Source organism: Ischnura elegans, chromosome 9 (genome assembly GCF_921293095.1).
Source record: "Ischnura elegans chromosome 9, ioIscEleg1.1, whole genome shotgun sequence".
Lineage (NCBI taxonomy): Eukaryota > Metazoa > Arthropoda > Insecta > Odonata > Coenagrionidae > Ischnura > Ischnura elegans.
In genome coordinates this window covers 95,238,418-95,258,212 of record NC_060254.1, presented here as the reverse complement: position 1 = coordinate 95,258,212, position 19,795 = coordinate 95,238,418, and the positions used below count along the sequence as shown (strand labels likewise).

The following is a 19,795-nucleotide window of genomic DNA, read 5'->3' as shown; positions in this document are numbered from 1 at the left end:
CACTGAAATACGAGTGTGCACAGAGGCAATAGGGAAGTTTCCTTCATCAAAGAAAACGAAAGGCTTCGATTGCGATTCATTACCCACCATTAGTGTATTCATAATATACAAATTATTTGGTTTTAGAAATCCCATTTTAGACGAATGGCAATGGTCATTTTTAACCGCATTTGAAAAAGGCCAGATTGGCGCCCATGCGATACCACTCCACGTGACGTCACAGGGACCTATTTTCTGTACGAGTATATAGGATTTTTACATCGTCTGAGATTACTAATGCATGCATGAGGCACAGAGCTCAGGGAAACATCCCTTAATAATCACCTGTTAGAATTGCCTATGGTCGGAAAGTTTCCTTCGTTTGATAGGGTATCAATTATCCTTATTTAAGCCAAGCGCAACCTGCTAGCAGCCTGAATCGTATCGGCGCTCATAGCCTCGCACCAAGGTGGCCTCACCCGGCGGCAGTCGGAACTAGAATGACGTCACTCGGGCTTTTCCCAGCATTCATATTTAGCCGTCGCGTTTTCGCGCGCTTGAAATTTTTCACTTTCCATTTAATCGCGAAAAATAGATATCGTCATTTAAAAATCCAATAGCGTGAAATGTGTACTTCAGGAGTACGATAAAGGCAATAAAAAATAGGAAACCACACTATTAGATGTTAGACAAACGAGTTAAGGGAAGGAAGAGAGTAGGTTATGTTAATAAAATTACGAGAACTACGTCTTACCAGACAAATATCAGAAATTAGGGAATAGGGACGCCCAAATATGAACTGTTTATTCGGTTCCAAATTAAATGAAAAATTTGATCAAAAATATTTGTGAATTTAGTATCTAAAGAATGAAGTGAGGCTGCAAAAAAATTTTGTTCTTTTTTTATATTTAAAATCTTACGCCCGTTGAACATGAATAATTTCAAAATATATTAATATATTTTGAAATTATTTTTCGTACAATTGTAATACATGACCTAAAGTCCATCATTTGAAGTAAAGTCAGCAGAAAATTAGTCAATAAAATATTTTTGAAACATTTTTTCCCTTTTCATTTGGACATTTTGACAACAAATTATCGAAATATTGTTACCAAAAACCCACAACGAAATTTTGAGAAATGCGGAAGGGAGGGTTACGTGGAGCAAGAAATGTTTGCTGTGATCATATGAACACGCTAGGCGCTAAAGTTAAGTAAAAAGTTATAATTTATAAAATTATGCAAAAATAATAAAAATATTATCATTTTTTCTGTCTGTGGGGAGCTCCAATTCAGCTTATTTGCGCAGTTAAAGGGTTAAAGCTGTGAAGTCGCGTGATCTACACATACTTCGTAACATGAAATTCATCCTCATCCTGTTAGCCACGGTTTATCAGTACGAGTTACACAGCTGTTTGAATGAAAATTAAGGCTATAATAAAAATCAGGAGTTGCGATTGCAGAATAATGAACATAAGACTTATATTTTGACCAGAAAAATATTTTAATTTTGCCCCATAGTAAAATGTCTCTTTTATACTCTCCGTTTGCGTCTTTTCACATTAATCTTTTGGCAATAATTTGTAGTAATTATGGACTTCACAAATGTTCAACGGGCGTAAGATTTTAAATATAAAAAAGAATAATTTTTTTTGCAGCCTCACTTTATTCTTTAGATACTAAATTCACAAATATTTTTGATCAAATTTTTCTAATAAATGAAAATTGTCAATAGAAGATGGGAGCAGTCTGCTAAGGCGATCGCTTGTATACGATGGGAGCAATGAAAGGGTTTAATACAAAAGCGGCCATTGTATATTTAGTGAAATATGAACTGATTTCAGTCTCATGAGCCTTATTATCATGTAGTGGCATCATAGCAAGGGGACGTTCATCTCGGTTTAGTATGAAGCAAATTCTTCCCAGCTCTAAAGAAGATGCTAGATGGGCATCCTGTGGATATTAAGTTCTAACCCCTAAGTTTTATACTTCTAATCTGATCGCCCATGGACCCACTTGATCAGTAGTGAACGGTTGTAGTTAGCCCACGATTTACCTGATGCCTTGCGGTGGCCAGACGCCAGATAAACGATGAATTTAGCCAAATTGGCGGTTGTTCGATTCAGGGGGCGGGGTAGATTATTACGATGGAGGTTCTAGGCCTTATATATTTGCGAATAACCACTTTCTTTTTGTTTTCATTGCTAAAAAAAAGTTGGGAGCACAATTAAAAATGAATCTTTCCCGTCTCGTTCAAGCACCGAGGAAAAAATTGACCGCCCACTCGGGATGGAAAAATTACACGGTATGACGGGCGAGGGTTTTTAGCAGGGTGCACATGCCTCATCACGAGGCTTCCTCTTATCTCTCTTCTCCCATAATTTCTCCTTCTACTGTTCGCAATTTCGCGTAATTTGCTAAACGCGCTCTCACTTAATATTTAGGTTTGCCCAACTACTTTTCGGTCATCTTCACCGGTTGATGTTGCGTCTCTGCAACCATCTCTGCCTGCCGGCTATCTAGTCTGCCCGCAATGTGTACGCGATTCTATCTGCCACCCACCTCACCTTGCAATTCGTGAAAAAACAACTACCGAGGAGTAGCCACCGATTCCGATATTCCACAAGCCGCTTCCGAGAATTCTCCTGCTCTTCCTTGCACATCACTCTCCTTTCATTTTATTTGGAAGATATTTACCTCATCTCCGCGGAATCCTAACCCCCCCGCTGCCTTTAGCAGTTATTTACATTATGTGCTAGCTGATTCCACAAACTGGTAAATATGATCACTCTTTCTCAGTGGTTCAACCGGAAGGTTGGTTTGGTTAGGTGGAGGTAGAGCTCGCCCCGAGCTAGGCTACAGGCGCGTTAACTTCTCACATTCCGTAGAGGTTGCCCCTATCAGTCTAGTAGAAGATTGATTTAGATAGTATTGATTACTGCGCAGCCATGTTGAAGTCTTTTATGTAGAGCTTTTCAACCTTTTTATTGTAATAGAATATTTTTAGTTGGATACGCAAAATTTGAACTGATTGAGCAAAGAATTGGTGTTTCCCCTTTCAAAGAAAGTACTTCCTCTCACATGATGTTTTCATAAGTATTTCACGGAAGTATAAAGATCCCACCACTCCCACGGACTCTTCTATTCCTTTTCACGTTGGCATTTTTCAATCCGTCTCGGAAATGGTGAAGGATATCTTTAGGTGTTGTATATATATATTTTTTAAAGCGCTTCACGCCCACACAATCCCATTTTAACGTTCACGCACACTCGACCGTAGAGTGTGTAAGTGATTCTCGGGGCCCAAGGTTAACCGTGAATTATGGCGCAATGTATTAACTTCTTAAGTGTAAAAGGAATCATTTCTCTCATTTTCACGCTCTTGTGACTTACGCCCGCATCCGTCGGAGGCTGTAACGACCAATTCAAAGGTGTGGGTGGGACTCAGTGCTCCGAAACGGTTGTCCTAAGCCAGCAGATGCAAGTGTTTCATGGGATTTATTCGATTTTTTAGCGTAACACTTGACGTTGAATGAATAGGGATTTTTGCGCATTGAGGAATCGGTTGAATGAGTTGTGTTGCGGTGGAATTTTAAATGTCGGGCATATTTTTTCCCATACCTCTGCTCCATATGATATCATAATTTCTACCATTGTTGGTTTTTGGTTTAGTTTTGTGAGTTTTTTTCTTTCATTGCGTCTTTTGCTGTGTGTCCAGCCTGGGATATTTTCGTATTGGCTTTTTCCATCTACCACAGCACCGTTGTCCTCGTCCTTTTTCTATCATATGTTCCTATCCCTTTCTTTCCTTGCCTGTGAATTTGTATGTATGTTTGCGTAGTTGCTCTCATTTTTTCAATGTTTTCGGGAATAATTTTGGATAATAGTTGAATTCCGGATTGAAATAGTATTTTAAGTAAAGTGATTTCTTCGTCGATGCATTATTTGAGTGGCCACCCAGTTTTATCTAGGTATTTTTTTTTTCAATTTCGTCCTTGTTTCTCTCCATCACTCTTCTTGTGCCTAAGTCCTATCGTTCCCTTTTACAATTTGTCTCACTTATACCTATTTATCGGAGGAACTCGAATAATATGTATATATTGTAACAGTAATTTAGTCTATGACCACATAATTGAACGTAATAGCATATTTCTCCTTATAGAAATTTCCTGAATGTTTTGTTTAACACGTTTGGTGCTCGTGGCGTAACATCTACGTCATGGTAGCCGCTAATGAGTGACTGAGGATGTAAGCGTATTACCCAAAAAGTAAGATGACCACCGTCGTTAAAAATATACGTAACGCGCGTAATATTTACTTTATTGTAATAAAACTTATGAAATGGTATAAATTAGTATCATTTTCAAGCTAACAGATTAATTTTGAATGTATCATGACGTTGCTTACAATTTTTTCACAAAATCACTAGGTTTGATCGGGTATCTTCAAAATACTGATGAAGAGCAAAAAAGTAGCGGAAAAAAATACGTGTATTGCGGGAAAATATTACCAATTTGACTGGAATACTTAACACAATATAATTTTTAAATTTATGGAAAAGAGAGATTATTAAAAAAATGAACGAAAACATGGTCCCAGCATTAAATCTAATGACATCGCTTTTGTTAAAAAAAATTTCAAAATATTAAATTTTTGCCAAAATTTCAGTCACAGAGGATTTTCCTCTAAATACGGTGAGCGCGGAATGTCTAAACTATTTTCTACAAAAGGGAAAGATTATGGATGAAAGGTCAATCTGAAATGTCTCCGCTAAACACGCTGCTGTTCTTAAATTCCAACGAGTAATTTTATTTTCACCAATCAATTTAAAATTTTTCTCAATTTTCGAGTAAACATAAAAAACCTATTCGTGAGCCGTTGCGTTGGTGTATATAGCGTTACGAACATACCCGTCCTTTATTCATTGAACTTAACATACTCCCGTTAAGATATATGTATTGCTATAAAGTGTTAAAAATGTTTTTTTTTTGCGTAGCGGATACAGCCCAAAAATATATGGGAGCATGTGTTGTTTAATTCTCGCAGAGGTTTCTCGATCCCTATGCACAAGCCTAATTTAACGATGCATAAAAGGAGTTTTTTGTATATGGGACCAAAATTGTATAATATGCTACCAAATACAATTAAGGAGACAAATGTTTTTGGTAAATACAAAAGGTTGATAAAGAAATGGATAATGACTTTTGAAGACATCGAAAAGTTATAGTAAAGGGTCGGTATTGCAGAAAATACCCTAGGCATCATATGTGTTGTATATTACAAGTTGTATCTCATCTTACGGTCAGCTCTGTTATGATATGATTACGCACATAATGTTTTTTCTCAAGGTATTGTGTATTTTGGTTGTATGTGTTATCATTTCCGCAATTTATGAAATTTGAAGTTAGCCTAAACACAGGCTTATTGCCTTATAGGCTTCCTTACTTCCTTGAATGGATGTAATAATCTGTAAAAAACATGTATGCATGGAAGAATAAATTATTATTGTTATATATTATATTATATTTCTTGCGTAAAATATGGAATTATGGTGATCAAGGGAGTTTTATGGCCAGCAATAACTGCCTATGAATGCTAGTTTATTCGCAGCCATTCGGTTATAAACATTGATACGTTGTAGGGAACTTCATCTTGACGGCTCAAATAATCAAGGTTAGGGGGAAGATTATGTCTTAGCAGCAAGGTGTGAAGTTAACATAAGTACATACGTACGTATGTTTATAGTGCATGGATCTTATGAATTTCACTCGAATTGATTCAGATGGTTGTGGTGCAATATTTCTCAAGTTCTTGTCCAGAAAATATTTTATTTCATTTCTTCATGTAGGATGTTTCCTCATCGGTAAACCTCTCTTCAATGAATTTTTTAGGGCTTGAGATAATTCAAGTTAATGGTGTTTATGGAAATAGAAGTCTTCTCTTGACTTGACTCGCTTAAAAAACGAGGAAAAGTCCGAATAATAAAACATTTGAATAGTAATAACGCGTCGGAATATTTATAAGCTTGGTGACGAACTCTTTGGATTATAATGCCAATTTTAGGCATCGGCCTGCTTGCTATAACGCTTCCCGCGAACTTCTTTTTTTCTCCAAAGTATTTCTTTCAAAAGAAAATTATACCGCTTTTTTGAACTCCATGGAACCGGCGAAAATATTCCTGCACACTCACAAGGAATGAACCAAGGATCAGATGGAACAGAATGGAAATTTTAAAATAATTGCCCGGCAAGTCCTGAAAATTTTATTTTCTTTTTTTTGCATTCACAGTTATTACCCCAGCTGTTTTATTATTTTTTTGATTCATCACAGGGCAGTAGAATACGTATGGAATTACATACAAGATAATTCCTGAAGCATTTTTCTTGATAGAAAAATGATGGCCTCGTTGGCGACGGTGTGAAGTGATCGCCCACCCAACCGAATGACGTCTTCTCTTGCCATAGTTGAATAGTATAACTAAAAGAATGGGTTTTCATCATCGTCCATTATTATCTGTTGAACACCATTCAATGCAAAAGATCTTACTGGGCTCTTCTCTTGGTGACGTAAATAGATCAAGAGTAGAAATTGGGAATGAAACAACTCAAGGCTGGAAAGTCGGGAGATTTACGTGCGGTGAAAAATGTGCAAATACAATCAGCCTAAAGTGTGTAGTTATGATCGTCCATTATTATTTGTAGAAGAATACTTAATGCAGTAGACCTAACTGTGCTCTTTTCTTGCTTATATGCACAGATAAAAAACTAAAAATTGAGAATAAGGTCATTATTAAGTCCATTTCTTGAAGGAATACATAGGGTACATTAGAAATTATGGCAACTCAAGACAGGCCAGTCGGGAAATTTACATGCGGTGAAAAACGTGCAAATAAAATAGGCAAAAAATGGGTGTTCATGTTTCTACATTACTATTAGTAGAAGAGCACTCAATTTAAAAGACCATACTGCGCTCTTTTCTGCGTGATATGCACAGATAAAAAGTAAATAGATAAAATATGAACATTAGAAGTATAAAAATAAAATACATTTATAAAAAGTAAATGAATAAAATAGGATTGATTTAAGTAATTAAAGTGTAAAATTTGGCGATAAAGGCATTTTAAAGTCCAGTTCTTGAAGGAAAGAAGAAAGGTTTAAATCAGAAATTAAAGCAACTCAAGACAGACCAGTTGGGAGATTTACATATGGTGATAAATATACAAATAAAAAAATAGCCAAAAAGCCTTTTCTCCTCTCGCGTGGAATTGATGACACGCTGCGACGCCATGAGCCAGGAACTCCTTTCAAAATTGATGTCGACTCGGAGACAGAACGCGGTACGTGGGAGGAAGAGAAGGTTGCAGGACATGGCAGGGCGGCAAAGAAGATGACGGACTTTCATCATAATGAGATAATACGTAACGGTTCCATTGGAGAGAGGGGAATTGAATTTCCAGGGAGTAATGGGCATGGCGAAATGAGAACCAAGGAAGCGAAGACCACCTGGCCATTCAAAAGGATTCAAAAAGCCATGGAATAAAGGGATGTGAAGCCATGATCTTTGAATCACGACCATGTGCGCTTCATGAAGGTAGGGAATATTTTTTTTTAGCAATCCATAATGGTCACACAATGAAAAACGTTATAAAAGGTTCGTTGTGAAAGCGGCGAGTAAACTTCCAAATCAATTCCCGTATATTTTCCGCATAAAGTCATCTGCTTCTCCATTTTAGGAAATAAAAATAACAGTACGGTACATAGTATAGATATCAAGCGTAAAAAATATTTACTAAATTTACTTTATTAACCAATTTATCTTAATAGCTATTGCATTATATTAGCAATATAGCGATTTTACGACTCTACATTGCCACGAAACTATGTTGCTCTTTGCACTATGAACCTACGAGAACCTAAATACACTTCATTGATTACCTATCACTCCCAGGAAAGACTTTGATTTATAAATAAAATCACAATTTCCATTGATTCTCAAATCTCTCACACGACGTGGTAGGTCATCTGGAATAACATACCTCTTCCATAACATAACAGTTATGGATAACAACTTTGTTGACCTACACAATTTTAAATTTCAATATCCACTAAAATCGGTGCCTCAAAAGATTTTTATCCTGAATATCTAAATTTAGGCTCAGATTCGGATGGAGTCACATATTTAACCAAATCATCATCATCACTGGTCAGCAATCCTAGGATTGGTTTGACGCAGCTCAACTCAGTTCTCCTATCAGCTAATCTTTTCACACCTACATATTTCTTCTCTTTCACATCCTTCTTTACTTGTTCCATATATTTTGTTCGAGGTCTTCCTTTTCCGTTCTTGCCTTCCACTTGTCCCTCGACGATTGTCTTCATCAGGCCATCATGTCTCAAGATGTGGCCTATAAGGTTGTTCCGTTTTCTTGTTAAGGTTTTCATGAGGCTTCTCTTCTCTCCTACTCTTCTTAGGACTTCCTCGTTACTAACTTGGTCGAACCATTTGATCTTCATCATTCTTCTGTAGCACCACATTTCGAAGGCCTCTATCCTTACTTTCTCTGCTGCGGTCATTGTCCATGTCTCACTTCTGTAAAGGAGCATACTCCAAATGTAGGTTCTCATAAATTGATTCTTTACTTCCATATTTAAGTTTCCCGCTGTAAGCAGGTCTCTCTTTTGGTGGAATGCTCTCTTCACTTCACCAAATACGGGCATTTTTTGGAAATTCAATGGGTGACTGCCGACAGTGCGCAAGTAACTTCTCACTCATTGTCAGCCTCGGTCATAACTGAGGTCCGTACCGCGGTAGCCCTTACACATCGTCTGAATTCGGGTTGGCTATCGAGATATCAGTAGTTCGTTACGCAACTACTTAACCGTGGTCAGCGCTGCTGGCGTGGCCTTAAAAGAGTCCTCTAAATTGCCATATAATAACGTGAGATAGTAGTGTTGAGAGTGTAAACTAAAGGACTCCGCGCCGTAACCGAAAACTCCGAAAACGAATGTACGAAAAGAAAAACGATGCTATCATTTCGATGCATTGAAAGCGAAAATGTATCTGGGAAGAAGTTTCAGCATAGTGGAGGTGATTTTTAATTAAGATAAGTTAAGTTATTTACAGTGTAAAGCAATTTTTCTTATCCAATAGTAATTTTTATTCACGCGAGTTTCAAAACTTCGGCACACGATGGCAGCACTGGGTTACTACACTCAGAGTCCTCTGTATGGCAGCTCTCTACACTACTCCATTCAATAGTGTACTATCGGCAATCCAGAGGACTCTGACCACAATTGTTTGCAGGGTAACTGCCAAGAGGATTGCATAGAGGAGGCCCAATTCAATTCCATAGACGGCCAATTTCTGTTTCCACTTCGGTCGCATTTTCATCGGTTTTCAAAAATGTCCGCGGCGTGGTGATGAGTGCATGCGATCCACTTCTTTCAATATTTTGCATTATACCATTCGTTCTTGCGGTTAATAGCATTGATAACTTATGGTTTTTGTTAGATCACATCACCATGCAAATAAATTTCCGTTAATACCCCTAATCAAAACTTATTTTCTTGTTAAACTCGGATCAATTTGGTCATCAGTGACTCGAGTGGCGACTTCTGCAAACAGATTTAAATGCACGGTGGGTGACAACACATTTAGAGACCAACTTGAAGATCCTCTTTTGTAATATTCGTGGGGACTGCATAGCCCAATTCCATCCCAAAGAAGGCTGATGTCTGTTGCCACTTCTGTCGCATTTTGAACGGTTTTCAAAAACGTCCGCAGCGCGGAGATGCGATTTCAATACTTTGCAGTGTAATGTTTATAATTGATGGAATAGCATTGATATTTCATAATTTGATAGATCACATCACCATGTATATAAATTTCGGTTAACACTTTTAATTATACCTTATTTCCCGGGAAATTCGGATCAATTTGTCCTACAGCAACGCGAGTGGCGACTTATGTATATCCATTTAAATGCGCGGTGTTTAACAGCATATTATGAGGTCGACTTGAGGATCCTCTATTGTAATATTTGTGATTGTTTAAATGCACGTTGGTTCCTACCGAGTTGCTTACCTAATTAGTGTGATCGGGGCATTAACGGTTCATTTTCTCGGGAACGGTTCATTTCCATCGTGTCATCGTTTTTTCCTGGAAAAATACATGATTCACTGATCGATTCATTTAAGGATCCAAAAACTCTTCGAATGTGGTCACATTAATTCAGAAATACGGAATGACCCTCCGAGACATCCGTAGCTCACGATTATGACTTGAAGCGGATTCGGTTCTTTTAGGGTCCTCGCGAACCCATTCAAGTCAGGACGGTCGTGATCTCCTGACCGTGTGAAGCCGACATTCGGACTGGCGATTCTTTCATTTTTTATACTCTTATCCTCCGAGGGGTATCGGCTTTCTTTCTTTCCGTTCGCAACAATGCGGAACCCTTTGAAGCTGAGAGCAGGTGATGTTAGGAAGGGAAAGAGCCGGTGTGTGATGGGACACTGATCATTCGGACGGCTTAGCGTGGGAATGACGTCTAGGATATAATGGAAAGAGGTCTAGGAACACTACGTCTAGTGGCGGAAACTGAATACTTGAAGTACCAAATAAATAGTTCACCTACTAATGAGAAGAGCAGACCTATTTTCCGCAACTCCATACAGAAAATCATTCGAATCACACTCGTGATCTCCATGGGACATTACAAAATTTTCCGAGGCGCATTTATTCATTGTGATACATATATTAAAACGTGAGTCATGACAATGTGGTGTTTCTTTTATTGCGTATATATGCATAAAATACCTCGTATACAGGGTGTCCCATTTATCTTGACCACCCGAAGTAACTTTATATCCAGATACAAATTAAAAAATATGTGTTAAGCAAATGATCATAAGCCGTCAAGGGGACATTAGTCATCATAACTGCCTGCCTTGTAGCTATGTTATTTAAAGAGATATGAACAGCGGTATGTCTTTTTTAAATGGAGGAAATGAATTGCCGAATAAAAAATATAGGGTGTCATTTAAAAAATAAATACCGCTGTTAATATCTTTGTAAATAACGTTGTTATTACATTAAATAACGTTGTTACATTAATGTCCCCCTGACGGCTAATGGACATTTGCTTGACAAATTTTTGAATTTACATCCGGACAAAAAGTTATTTCGGGTGGTCAAGATAAATGGGACACCCTGTATAAATTACCTTCTTCGGAGGAAGAATTGAAAAGTTTATTTCACTGATGAAAATGAATTACCAATAAACAAGGCCGTTAGATAATATCAAGATTTTTAATAACCTTTTTGAGATATTTGGCCGTAATTCTATGAACCCTAGGTCGAATGAGTGTCAACGCATAAGATCTTACCTATAATGGAAAAAGGGACAATTAAAATGACAGTAAGGCCCAGGAGATTATATCTTGAAGCACTTTGCGATCATATTCATAACCCCTGAAAAGCTTATGTAGCTTATGGAGCGATCCTTCAGAGAAACAAAATAAGTGGCCGTAAAATTTTGACTTTAAGGAAATGGGCAACTCGCGGCCTAGTGAATAACATTGTAGTCGCGAGGGACGCATGACATTGCTTTTGGAATATTCTGCACATGAACCAGTATAACATAGTTTCGAGGCGATTCTCAGTGGGCTGAAATCGAAAAACGCAGGAAAAACCCCCGAAATGGTTTTTTGAGTACAGAATTGAAGCTTTGCACTGTTTTTGTCAATATATCGGTGCATTTATGACGCAAACTGTTTTTCAGAGGCTATTTAAACAAATTACTCAGCCTCAAATTTGAACAAATTTCGCAAACATTACCCGTATTGAATTTTTTTTCAAAATTCAACATGTTAATACTGATGCCACAATTTCTGTAGTCATTCAATAGCAACAAAAATATACCATATTGTTAATTTTTTTCTAATTTCACGACTCGGTTGTAGTATTTGATGCCGATACGATAAAAAAGTGCCGGACTCTGATTTTCGTCGAAATTTTGTGTTCATGTAGGATTTAAAAAAAATGGATCATCGAGCTACCTCGAGATATTTACACCACATATAAAACAGTCTATAGAGTGTGATACCAAAAGGAGAATTGCCGTCCCGAGCTCGCTGTTGGCCACGGGGAATATCGCGCTCGAAATATGTTGGAAATTGAATTTGTTAAAGTAGATTAATTGTGTAAAAGCTATAGTATTTATTATAGCTTTTGAATACCTCATTTACTTTCCATTTCATATAACTTAATTTCTTCAGTCTTGCGATATTTATCGTCGATACGATGCAACTGGGTGGACTCTGTTTTTCGTCGAAATAATGGGATAAAACCATTTTGGGTTTTTTCCACCTTTTTTCGATTCCTGCCCACTGTGCGATTGTTCCAATGACCCTTCCTGCGAGTACTGAGATCCTTGCGAGTCGTGCAGGTAATGAGTTTCAATGATGATTTACTTTTAGAAGATATTGGCTGTAATTCGGAGGATCCTGGATCAATTCCAGCTAAAGACGTTAAGGCATTAAGCTGGTAATTAATGGAGAGCTGCGTCAAACCAATCTTAGGATTGTTGACTAATGATGATGATGATAATGAAATACCGGTCAAGGGAGAGTGGTTGGTGCTCTACGGGTGATCATAATCATGATAATAAAAACCAATGATGAATTTCTCCATGAAAAAAATATTTGTAGCAGTTTAAAGAATCAAAACTTTGCTTTTTCCATATGGTGAATGGTCATGGTCGCCAAGTGGAAAAAACACAATTTTTATCCCTTAAACTCCTACGATAAAGAATTTACACTAGGTCACGCTTCACTACTGTCACTTATTTTAATAAATATATTTAGCTTAGCCGGGCTTATTTTATTTGTCTTTTTATATTTTATCACGGTGAACTTTGGCCTTGATGTATATTACTTTGCAGCCGCGCGCTTGACTGCGTAAGAATTCACTTCATGCAGTGCTATAAGCACGATCGATAATAATAATTATTATTATACACTGCTGCAAGTAGGTTATTGCCTGGTGGCAGCATTAGATGTACATGAATGACAATTGTCTACATACCAAGTTTCTATCTATCTAATACAAAGTTTAGAAACAGAATAGACACCCATGGTAAAAATAATACACTAATTCTAATCTCATACTACTAAGAATTTATCATTGTCCCAGTAAACCAATTTCACACAAGCGATTAAATACATTAATTCCCATATAATACAACTAAAAAAAGAACATTGACCCAATTTCACACTCTCCCTTTTAAACCACTATGTAATTAATCAATAAGTGATACACACTTCTTCCTAAAAATTTCGCATTTGAAGAGGAAGATCTTAAAAATGACTTCAGGTTGGTCGTTCCACTCCTTTATTCCTCTATGTAGGAAGGAGTTTTACGAAATGTCTGTTTTCTGTTTTTTTTTAACTTAATTTTGAATTTATGATCTTTCCTTCCTATGTAGCAGGGTGAGTTCAGCTGCAGACCTATTTCCTTCTAACCCCGCTCATTTGTGAAGGCTTTGTACACCCTGCATAGCCTATTTATGGTTCTTCTCACTTTTAGAGGTTTCCATCCTAAGCTCCCTAGCATAGCTGATACACTTTCCTCCCTTCTGTGTTTCCCTAGAGTGTACCCGGCTGCCTTTTGCTGAACCTTTTCAAGCTTAGAAGATTCATTTTTACAGTAGGGATCCCACACCGAAATAACCATCCCGGCGCTAAGGACCGGCATCGAAAAACCAGCTCCTCCATTCGCGGCTGATAGATTCGGCGCGGTGAAGCTCTGAAGGAAACAAGGAAAAGGTAAGATGAAGGAAGAGGGAAGGGTGAAGAAGGTTTGACTATTGAGAAATGTGCATTGTCTCGAGGACCCGTGAGCTGGGCGTCACGATGGCCCATCCGCAGAAGTCACGCGCCGCATGACCCCCAGTCCCCACACCCACGCCTCCCTCGTCTAGCTGTTTACACGCCGATGACGGAGACGAACTGGATTTGGAAGCGGGTTGCGGAGATGATGGGCTCCGCCCCCAAATGAACCTAACACTTCCAACACCGCCATCCCTTGGGGCAGTCAAAAATATTTCCAAAATTCAACTCCATCTCGTCCTCCTCCCATTTTTTTGGCCCGGCATATCATTTTTTCCCCCAAACTTTTCTTCCAAACTAGGTCAGAGGTCCATTCCGTAGCTGTATCTTTTTCGCCTCGTCTGCGCTCATCACGAAAATATTTCCGTTCATACTACAGCCGATTCCTCTTGTTTTCCCCAATTCTTTGCCATTCAATGTGTATTTTCTGCAAGTGGAATTAACTCATCTGCAGGTCGGGTAGGGTTTGGATAACCTTTTAATGCGCGAATTCTCAAGTGGCTGCGGTCCGTATTTTCAAACTTCTAAGGTAGTGTAGACAGCAAAAAATTGTATTCCCTAGAGATGGTTCTGTAAAATGACCTCTAGTGTACGTCAGTAATGAAATTTTTGATAATTATTAAACCCTGTTGGCAGTTATCCTAGACTAACTTGACTTATTATGGCAGAAATTTATTGCATGAAACAATGTTTGAGCGATATTAAACAAGAACTTTGAGCGAGTAACAAGAATACGATTGAATAATCATTGCCATTTTGGGATTTATTGTTTCAGATAATTCGCAAATTTTTGCCCAACCTTAATTAATGAATTTCCTTAAAAGAAACCCAGAGTATAAAGTAAAATTTCGAAAAGTCATGATACTCAAGAGAAACCGTTTTCATGGTAACTTAAAAGTAGATACATACAAGAAAAAGCTTGCGTTTACATACTTCAGTAACTAAGAAGTGGCTACGCTATGTTTATGGATTAAAAAATTGATTAAAATCGTCTCCCCTACAACCTCCTGAATATTTGCAGATTCCTCCTGAAACGCTCTATGCATGAAAATATTAGAAAATTTTAAATAGTAAAATAGGAAAAAAAGTATTTTTTGAGAACGGTGGAAATGAAATATCGATAGATAAAAGTATTCTCCGGTGCATAGAAAAACTAATTACTCAACACAGCAAGAACCATCACCATATTTGAACGCAATTGCGAAACATTACTTGAACGTCTACAATTTTTTCCCCGCTAAAAATTAATGAAAGTATGCGTCAAATTTTACCGTCCTTTTCTTGCCAACAATACGAGGCTGCGTGATGCTCGACCAAACTCGTATAGTTTGCGGTCCATTTGAAAGAATAATTAATGTAAGAATCGATTTCATTGCTGACAGTTATTAATGTTTCCTAATGGTCGGAGAGAGCAATATCGATGTACATATTTGGTCTCGCCTTCCTTGAGAAAAGAGAAAGGCCTCATACCGACTTGTCAGCCTCGGTGCTAATAACAGTAAACAAAGGTTTTACCCGCTTCCGTCCCTTCGTGGTTGGCGCTTCCAGTAATCGCTTGCGTGTTCCGCGCAAGATTCACGACTTCCTCAATCCTCTCTTGAAGGTAAAGGTTAATCCTTTTCGTGATTTCAGGAGGCTCCACTTTAGTTAACTAAAACACCTCCGCCTAGCTCACAACTCTCAAAACTATTGGCCATTACTTCCAAGAACGAATGCAGAAATTTGATCTAAAAATGTGCCATCACTATAATTTCTACGTGACAAAATACAAGCCATATTTTCATGCACAACGACAAATAATTTTGTTAACCAAACACCTCCGCCTTGCCCACTTCTCGCAAACATATGGGCAAGAGCTTCCATTTGCAAAAATGTAGAACTGAATGCAGAAATTTGGTGAAAAAGTAAATGTGCATTCATACAATTTCTGAGACACAAAATATATTCTATATACTCACGCACAGAAATAAATGATTTAGTTAACTAAACACCTCCAGCTAGCTCCTTTCTTGCAAAACCCTTGGACAGAGAATTCAAGAACGATTTAAAAAACTCAATCTAAAAATGTACCATTCCCGTAATTTCTGAGTGAAAAAATATTCTGCGCATATTCACGCACGCATAGCAATAAAAATTTTGTTAACTTAACACCTCTGCCTAGCTCCTTTTTTTTAATGATCCACAGATTTCACGAAAGAATGAAAAAATTTGGGGAAAAAAATGTTCTAATCCCGTAACTTCTGCGTGACAAAATATTCTCCACATATTCATGCACAAAAACAAATAATTTAGTTAACTAAACACCTCGTCCAAGCTCACCTCTCGCAAAACTATGGGCCAGAGTATTCAAGGATGCTTTCTAAATTTTGGTCTAAAAACTGGCCATCCCTTTAATTTCTAAATGACAAATTATGGTCCGCATATTTACTCACAGCAACGAATAATTTAGTTAACTCAGCACATCCATATCGGTAGGTCCTAACTCGCAAAACTATGGGCCAGAGCTTCTAATAACGATTGCAGAAATTGGATCTAAAATGCGTCATTCCTTTAATTATTTAGCGACAAAAGATGCTGCGCATGTTCACGCATTATTATTGTTTAATTATTCTACCAATTAAAGTAGGATCCCTTGGAACACTTGAGAAGCCTTCTGGCAGCCTCCTCTTACATAACAACAAAATGTTGCTCTCTTGGGAAAGAAGTCAATGATATGCTATAAGACCCATCCAGGGAGTTCTTCATTCAGGGAATTCTGTGTGGAGTTGAATCGCTCACCTCCACACATTATTTCCTTCCTCGTCCACAAGTCTTCTCCCTTGAAGCGCCTCTGGGGAGGGGAAATGATTTGGGACGTCGATTGGGAAATGGATTCCTGGAACGCGAAGGGACATGTTCCCAGCAACCCGACCCCGCCAGCAAACTGCACGGCCGAGATGCAGTCACGCCACGTAGGGCGGTCGGCCGCGTCTCCTCAGCTCAGTGCAAGGCAGAGAGGATGACGCTGCCGCAAACGTGAATTTCTCGCTTCAGGAAACAGATTAGAGCAGCCCTGGGCGATCCGGACAACCGGTTGCATTCCAGAACTTCCTTGGGGAGATGCTGTGCAAAATCTATATCGCCTAGAGTTCTAATACGGCGCGCCGATGTCACGCTCTCGTATGGATAAGACGTTTATTACTCATTAAGTGACCAAGTTATGATTTTAAAGTGACATTTGAATAGTGATTTAATTGAAATGAAAATACACAACCTTGGTAACTTTTCACTGGAAAATCATTTATTGGTACGACGCGTTTTTGACGCTGAGGCGTCATCTCAAGTACACTGTTCATAATATCGACGATCCAATAAATACCCAAATTCTGGTAGGGGGGAGGGGTTATACCAATAAATAATTTTCCAGTGAACAGTTACCAAGGTTGTGTTTTTTACTTTTCAACATGGATTTTCACAAAGTAAAAGAGATTTAATTGTTTTTGACCCAGTAAGTTTTATAATGTGATTAATTTTTTATGTATATTTCTTGTTCTTCAATTTCTTAAAAGGTATTTTAATTTAATATAAGATACGAATGGTGTGAAAACTAAATTCTCAAAGTTACACCTGACTAGTCAATTGACTTAAGTGGACAGCGTGCTTTTGTGTTTAACGGTATGATGTTAGTGGCCAGTATTCACTTTGTAGTTTTTTTTGCTTTTTTAAACCATGCAGGAGGTATTAAAATTTTAACTGTACAAAAATTAGAGTGAGATTGTAAAAAATGCCAATTAATCATAGTGTGAACTGATTTTCTAATGTGGTTAACTAAACTTGTAACCTTAAAATTAAAAAAAAATCAACTTGATGCGAAGAACAAATATTTTGGGTAAAAACTGAGAAAGTGGTAAGGACTTTTACTTAGCTAAATTTATTATTTGTTAATTCTGGTGTACTATACTTGTCTTTTATTCTAGCAAAGCTACTTCAGAGTTCAAATGGGAACGCTAAGTAATATTAATTTTCAAAAAATTTAAATCTGCTCTTCTAATTGTACTTAATAGATTATTAATAAAAAGAAAAATCATTCTAATCGTAAGTGTATAGGTATTCATAAAATTCTGGGAATTTCATTATAAATCATTCATCACTTAACGTATCATCAAAAATCAGGATTGAGCTATAGATTTCTATTGATGTACACAGGACCTTAATGAATTTTGTAGTTACGGATAGGGCTGAACAAATTTTCTCCATCTCACATTGTAATTTGTTGCGATATTAGCATAATGATACCTCAACCAAATATGCATGAAAGTTGATTTTGCATACAAATCAACAAACTCAAGATGAATTTATCCAATGCATGAAATATGGACGTACATTTCTGGATCATTTTCAAAAACCGGATCGGTCATTAAGAGTCCTATTTAGACAATTCAGATGAATAAATGAATCAAAAATATAAAAAATTCTATACTCAAATTCTTTTCTATTCTCTATTTTGTGTCGCGACAAACTAAGTAACCGTGAGTTAAAATAATTAAATTATTTTAATTTCTCCTGGTGAATTATATCGATAAATTCTTCCCGGGTTCTCAACCAGGTTGACTCAGTCGTATAGGCCGACGTTTCGGAAGACGACTTTTTCATCGTTTAAAAAAAATGAGAATTCATTAAGGTAAATTTCCCTTGATAACCCATTTTGTGTCAAATGGGAAGGGGACGCAAATCCTACTTTTTACGGAAAAATCAACAGACAAGTCGACATAGATTTATTTCTGAGTTTCCCAATACGGAGTTAGTTATGCTAACGACACTGGAGTAATGCATTGTTCCCAGAACAGTCGGTCACTCAATCTTATTCACTCCATTTGACTTTCACTTTTGACACCTTCGTGTAAACCATATGGCACTTGAAACAAATATATAGCATTCATGCGTACTCGAACATTAAATGCATGATATGAGGAAAATTCTTCCGTAGTTTGTAGCTCAGCCGTGATATTTAGCCTCAATAAGTTCGGCAAGTTTTCTATTACGTCCGTGAACACGTCTAGTTCCCCAGACATTTCTTGAAAAATTAATGCTGAAGGTAAATAGGCTTGGTGCTCTGTTCCATTACTTTCAATTCATAACTCCATGCAGCATTTGAGTTTTCTCACGGATATTTTCATCAGAAATCTATTTGTAAAAGGAAACAAAACCGATTACCGACGAAATGAAGAATAAGCAAGGCAAAATTATACAATTGTAACGTTTTAAATTTAGTTTTAAAGTATACCGGGACTAGCCACGGTGATAACTTATACGGCACCCGCAATGCACAATCGTGTGAAAGATCCACAGAGAAAAAATTATTCGCCTTGACCGGGATTCCGGTAAAAGGTCCCGGGGAAAGAGGGAAAGTTGATTGAAGTACTGAAGTAAAAATAAACTATATCTTTAATAAAATAAAGTGGATTTGAAAGAAAACAAAGGTCTGTTTTTGGAAAGAAAAATTCGTATCTGTGACTACTTTTATAGCTTTTATTTTGCTAATAAAGAACGGAAGTATTTTTTAAAGTGAATCGCATGACTTGTGAATAGATTGGTCGTTAATTAAAAATTTTCTAAATTGGTTATTTTTATCACCTCTGTTGTGAGTACACGATTTATTCGATATTTTTCTCAGCACTCGCTCCCCAGTAACAGATGCTCGTGTATTTAAGAGATCAATATATATTACGTTGTTAAATTTAGTTTACTGGTCAAGTGTACACGTATTTGCTAAGTGATAGCAAAATTTTGTGGCGTTTTCCCATTTGGGAACATGCTTGAAAACGCATTTAAAAATTTTTGCCCGGGTTTTCTTTCTTAATATCTGTTAATTACTGGTAAAATAAATAGGGCATGCAAAAAATAACAAAAATTAAATGGTAGGTAAGTTCCGTCTTTAAAATGGTCAAATGA

The 19,795-nt window shown here is 37.3% G+C and overlaps 1 protein-coding gene across 1 annotated transcript in view; it reads right to left on the bottom strand.

The window, feature by feature from the left end:
• Window positions 1–19,795, bottom strand: part of LOC124164999 — a 265,496-nt gene that overhangs the window by 4,894 nt on the left and 240,807 nt on the right. The window lies entirely within an intron of this gene.